This window comes from Hipposideros armiger, unplaced genomic scaffold (genome assembly GCF_001890085.2).
Source record: "Hipposideros armiger isolate ML-2016 unplaced genomic scaffold, ASM189008v1 scaffold_497, whole genome shotgun sequence".
Taxonomy (NCBI): Eukaryota; Metazoa; Chordata; class Mammalia; order Chiroptera; family Hipposideridae; genus Hipposideros; species Hipposideros armiger.
In genome coordinates this window covers 197,722-203,663 of record NW_017731847.1, presented here as the reverse complement: position 1 = coordinate 203,663, position 5,942 = coordinate 197,722, and positions in this window count along the sequence as shown.

Below are 5,942 nucleotides of genomic sequence, written 5' to 3'. Positions count from 1 at the left end.
CACCCTTTGGAACCCACAGAAATGAGGGGGCCCTGGGAAAGGAGAGGCAGAGGGGAAAACACTAAATCCCCACTCTTCTTCTCCCCTGTTCCCCTGAGTGCTGCTGGGGGTGGTGGTGTGCAATGGGGGTGTGACTTGGGGGTGACTATCTCATGGCTTCTCTTCTTGGACCCCTGGGGCTTTGGCAACACCAAGAGACCTGCCCCACTCTCCCACACAGCCAGAGAGCTGGTGATTCGGGTTGTCCCCACAGATGAATGGGGCCAGGTGCTCCCACCATTCTCAGTGCTTCAGTGACTGCTGCCTCATGGACTTGGACCACGGTGGTGCCTTCTGTGCCCCCAAGGCCAAAGTAGCCAAACTGTGCCTGCCCCAGGTGAGGCTCTGGAGTGGGGCAGCCCCATTGGCAAGTAGGGTGGGGAAGGTTAGAAAAACCCACTTGGCTGCACCTGCCTTTTCACCCTCTGCTTGGGGCACGCTTTCCCCCTTCTCCACCTGGCAGACTCCTACTCACCCTACAGTACAACTCCAGCCACCCTCTCTGAGAAGCCCACTCTCCTTGGAATTCCCACACCTCAACAGAGCATGGCTTTCCCTGGTTTGCCATGGCTTCTGTCTGCCTCTGCCACTGGTTGCAGCTCTTCAAGAGCAGGATTGCAACATATTTATATTTGAGCCCCCCCACCCCTCAGCTTAGTGCCTGCACAGAGTAGTTGCTCAACAAATATTTGTTGAATGAATGAATATCTGTACCCTAACCTCACTGAGAAAAGTAGGTGGGGAAAGACCTTCTCCCTAGCAATCCTCACCTCACTGCCACAGTGATCGCACTTCCAGAGAGGAGCATGGCACCGAGGGGGAAGGACCACAGCTTTGGAGTTGAACTTGGGTGTAAATCCTGGCTTTTCCACCCCCTGTCTTTACAACTTCAGTCAGGTCATTTGTTTTCTCTGAGCCTTAGTTTCCTCATCTGTAAAATGGAGCTAAAGTCCCCCCTCCCCCCAGGTTGTTGGAAAGAATATGTGGTCCTGGCAAAGACAGCGCTCAACTGAGCATGGCTGTTATTAGCTGGTGAAGATGCAGGGAGCAGAATGCACAGTATGCTTGTCCTCTCTCTCTGGCCCTGGGTCCAAACCATTCTAGGAAGCATGGGCTCAGCCTCCATGTCCCTGTCTGGGGAGCTCCAGTGCCATTAGGAACCAACCCGGCCCCTGCCTGGTCTGACTCTCCAGCTGAAGTGTCCAGAGGGACTTTGCATTATAGGCACTTGATCTACCTTATTTCACTTAATCCTCACATTTACCCTGGGAGGTGCGTTACTATCGTTATCCCTATTTGACAGATGATGACACAAACGTAGAAGCTCACTGACTTGCCTAAGATCAGGAAGTTATAAGCTGAAGGGCTGGCAGACCCCAGGTCTGTCTCACTCCATCATTTGTGCTCTTGTTTCTGCTCCTCAAGAAGTTAAAACCCTCTTCTCCCCTGCACTTGGGTGACCCCAACTCTCATACTCATTTCCTGCAGACCAAGGGAACCACCAACTTAATCTGCCCCTGCCAAATGGGCTTGAGGTGCATATCCAAGGACCTGCTTTGTCCTCGCCGGTGCCATTTCATTTAGAGGAGGATGCAGGCTGGTCACAGCCATCTTCCTTCCCTCCCTTGGGGCCAGAGGACTTGGGAGCCCTCCTCTTGCTCAAAATCCAGCTCCTGAAACATTAAAGTCACTTCCTGGCTCTCGCCTCTGTCTGCACTTCCTGGGTGAGGGAACCTTGTAGGGATTACTCCAGTTTGGGGGCAGGTGAAAGGGGAGACTAGAGGCATGAAAGAGGTTCTGGTGGGGTTTGGCCCTGTCTGGAGGCTTAATGTCTTCAGGGCAGAACTGTGGGAAGGGAATGGGGTAAGGGGGCTTGCGTGAGAGAAGGCTGGGTCCAGGAAGGGCCAAGTCTTGGGATGGAGGGATGGGGGTGGGGTGGGGGTGGGGGCAGGGTTGAGGAATGTGCCTGGAGAGTGATGTTGAGGTGCCTATGGATGCGTGGATGGTGGGAGGGACTGAGAGAGAGTATGTAAATGCTTTGGAAGGGGAGCAAAAGGGCAGAGGTCATTGAGAGTATTTATGAGAGTGTGTGTGAAGTATAAATGCAAAAATGCTCATGCTTGTGGTTGGAAAGGGGCTTGGTTCATTGATGCCTCTGCTTTCTCAAATATCATCCGTTCCATTTTATGGATATAGAAATTGAGGGTCAGAGAGCTATGTGACTTGTCTAAGGTCACATAATGGGGGTATCAGTGAGGACTTTTTCTGCTGAAAGTATCCAAAAACAAAACAAAATAACTTTAAATTTATCTAGATGAAGAGGGAATTCCTTGGAGGTCAGAACTAGAAATCCAGAAGCAGGGCAGGCCTCAGGTCTGGCTGAATCCATGGCCCTCAGTAGCCACAAAAGTTCCAGGTATCACCTAATAAAAACAGGTAGGATTTATTGAGCACTTATTATGCCCCAGACACTGTGCAAAGTGCTTTCTAATCTGTATTAACTCATTGTTACAACAAGGTTATAGTAGGCACTATAATTATCCTTATTTTACAAATAGAGAGTTAAGGCTTAAAGTACCCTTCTCAAGGGTTCACAGTATGGGGTAGGACTGGAATTTGAACCCAGGTTGTCTTGCTCCAGAGGGCAGGCTCTTAACCACAAATCCACTCCACATATGCATATTGCTCCTTCCAGAGAAAGGAAACATCTCCGTCCCGGGATTCTTAGCAAACATCCCAATCTGACTAGAGTCAATGTGATAGAAATTGCTGATTGGCTTAGCCTGGGTTATGCACAGGGGTGGAGTCAGCCTCTCTGGGATAATTTTGATAGGGGTGGGTGCAGGTTTCCTCTGGCGTCCCCACAGCAAAGATGGCACCAACATAGTCGGGACTCAGAACTCAGAACACCCCCTTTCTAGGCCAGATCCTGATAAAGATGCCTGGCCTCAGCTCTGATGTCTGGACCCATTTTCCTGGGTCAGCCTGGAGCCCAGAGATTCTACCTCACCCCAAGTTTAGTCTTCCCTAAGGGCCATCCTGTCCTGGACCCATTCACCACTCCTCGTTTGATATAACCACAGGGCAACTCAGAGATCCAGATCCTTTGCCTCACATAGAAATTAGATATTGCTTTTTCTCCTATATATAATTCTATCTTGATCATTTCCCCCATGTCACCAAAGTATTTTTTTTTAAGATTTTTATTGGGAAATTGGGGGGGATGGGAACAGCGCTGGGGAATTGGGGGAAGGGGAACAGACAAGTTGCTGTCNGGGGCCCCTTTACTGTCATTTTGTCTACCCCCAGGGCAGTTAAGGTTGCAGAGATCACTCCATGGATACACCACAGCAGATTGAAACCTGCAGCTGCTACCTGGAACTGTGCCTCTGACCCCTCCAAGCCCCTCAAGATCACTCTCCAGAGGAGACGGCCAGCAGTATTACGGGTCCTTAGGAGGAGATCGCCAGCCCCGCTTTGGTCACACCGGAAGCTCACCAGTCTACGCGCGGCTGAAGCTCGAGGAATTCTTCCTTGCAAGATGGTTATCACAAGGACTCTAATCCTTACCCTCACCCTTTTCTTCCCAGTTGGAAACGGTATCACTACCTCATACCCTAAATCATGCTTCCAGTCCTTTAGGCTGGGAACAACATCTCAGGAAGACTTTGTCTCCTACACATACATGCCGGCCCAGTGCTATTAGGATAGAACCCCTAGGCCAGCAGCCTGTCGAAGGAGAATGCTCTCTAACCCACCTATGGGTTCAAGCATCAAAGCGGGGAATGTGGCAGTGGGCCCTAGACAAAGGCCTTCCCAGACCATGTGGTCACTAAGGATTTTGTGCGGGCTTCAAACAAAGACATTCCTGGACTGTACGGTCAGCAAGACTTCCGCGTTTAACATTTCCGAATTCCTACCTCACCTGGGAGCCAGTCAGAAACTGGCACAAGGCTGCATGTCCTAATAAGGAACCTTAGCTGCTAACCTGAAAACCTCAGGGTATATAGCCCTGAGTCCCGCCCGGGTCGGGGCTCAGCCTCTGGATGTGAATCTGCTGAGCCAGTGCTGGCAATAGTAATAGTTGCTTCCCGTGCCTTGGTGTCCTGTCTCTTTGTCTGGGTTCCCCCACAACATTGTGATCAGTAAGCAAACATAAGTTTCAGGGTAATTATCTAAAGCAGGGAACTGGAACAGGAGATAGTCCAAACTTAGGAATTGGGACAGGACATTCCAAGCTCAAACTGCAGGGAGGAGGTTGATCAATTGTTAAACTCTAGGGCAGGGAGAGGGGAGGCCAAGGACACTGCAAGACCACCCCATCAAGACAGGGCTCCTCAGAGCTTTTCTTAAGAGACATTTTACATGCAGAAGCAGGCAAGGATGGGGTGAGGTGGGAGTTTCACCCAGGGTCAACCATGAGGAAGGCCCGCCTCCCCCTAGTTCCACCGATTGCTACAGGCACTCTGCCTTCATCCTCTTTTCCCTTCTGAGTTTTCCTCTCTCCTCTCTTTTCCCTTCCATTTTGCCCCCCCACACCCTGACTTTCATACAGTTCACAAATAAATTCTTAGATAATTAATCAACTCACTAGGACTGGAAGAGGCCATCTTGTCTGACCCCCTGATTTTTACAGATGCCAAGACTGGGCCTGGAGAGGGGATGAAAGTACCAGAGGTTAGGGCTGGTTTATCCAAAAGGTAAGGGGGTGGGGGCAGTTTAGTGCAGCAAGGGCAGAGGGAGAGTCAGTATCAGGAAGGAAGCTATTTTTGTGTGGGTGAAATTCAGTAAATCAATAACGTAGTTAGACTTAGCTGGTTTGCAGTTAGATCCATCCTGATATTCATCTGTTTCCTCTTTGTTTCTCCCCTCACTGATTAACTGAGAGCTCTGTTTTGCTCCCTTTCTCAAGGCTACACAAACCTTGTTAATCCATTCAATTAACAAAATCCTAACCTGGAAAGGGCAATTTCTTCATCCTCAGACGCCCAGACACCAGAATACACATAAAGCCCTAGGCCTCGGTGGTCCAGTTGGAGTCCAGAGTCCAGAGATAACATTATCTTAAAACAGACCAGACCCCAGAAAGGATGTCAGCCCTCAAACCTGCCTGACCGGCTCCCCCTTTCCTTTGTTCTTCTTGTGTAACTATAAAACCTCCTGACGGGTCTAGGAACGGGAGGCGGCCTTTGGACAGGAGTCCGCCATCCTCACAGAATGTTGGCATTCTGAATAATCCTGCTTTTTTTCCCACCAACCTTGTCTCTTGATTTTTGACATTTTCAAGTGGCAGGAACCTGGACCTTAGCATGGTATCATTTCCATTTCAGCATATAAGTTTTGCATAATTTTTCAAAATAAAATTTTAATTTACAGTTTTAAGTTTTTATTTGGAAGTAATACATATGGAGGCCCATAGGACCCCTTAAACCTATAAAATGCAGCCTGTCCAAGGCTTGCATCAGGGCCTCACGGGATCTCCTTTCCTTATTCCATCCCTTCCTGGAGCGCTGAAAAGGGCTTTGCCTGGTTTTTGCCTTGGCTCTGGGCAGCCTGTGACCATTAACTTCCTCCCCCTCCACCTCCGGCCAAGGGCGGGTCCCCGGGACTCTGGGGTCAGGTATCAGAGAAGGGAGTTTATCCTCTTGGCCTCTCCGAACACCGCCAGACCTCTGCAGCCCAAGCCCATGGCCACAGCCTTCTTGTTCTTCGCGGGGGTCCTGCTCCCTTGCTGGGGTGCGTTCCCGTGGGTTGAAAGGGGGTTAAAGAAGGTGAGCCAAAGAGCGTTTCAAGGGTGGTGGCTGAGGCATCACAGTCAAGCCAGAAGGAACCGGTTGGGTTTGGAGAGACAAGTGGCCGGTGGGGATGGGAACCACCCCAAAACGGGGATTTGTTCCCAGGCC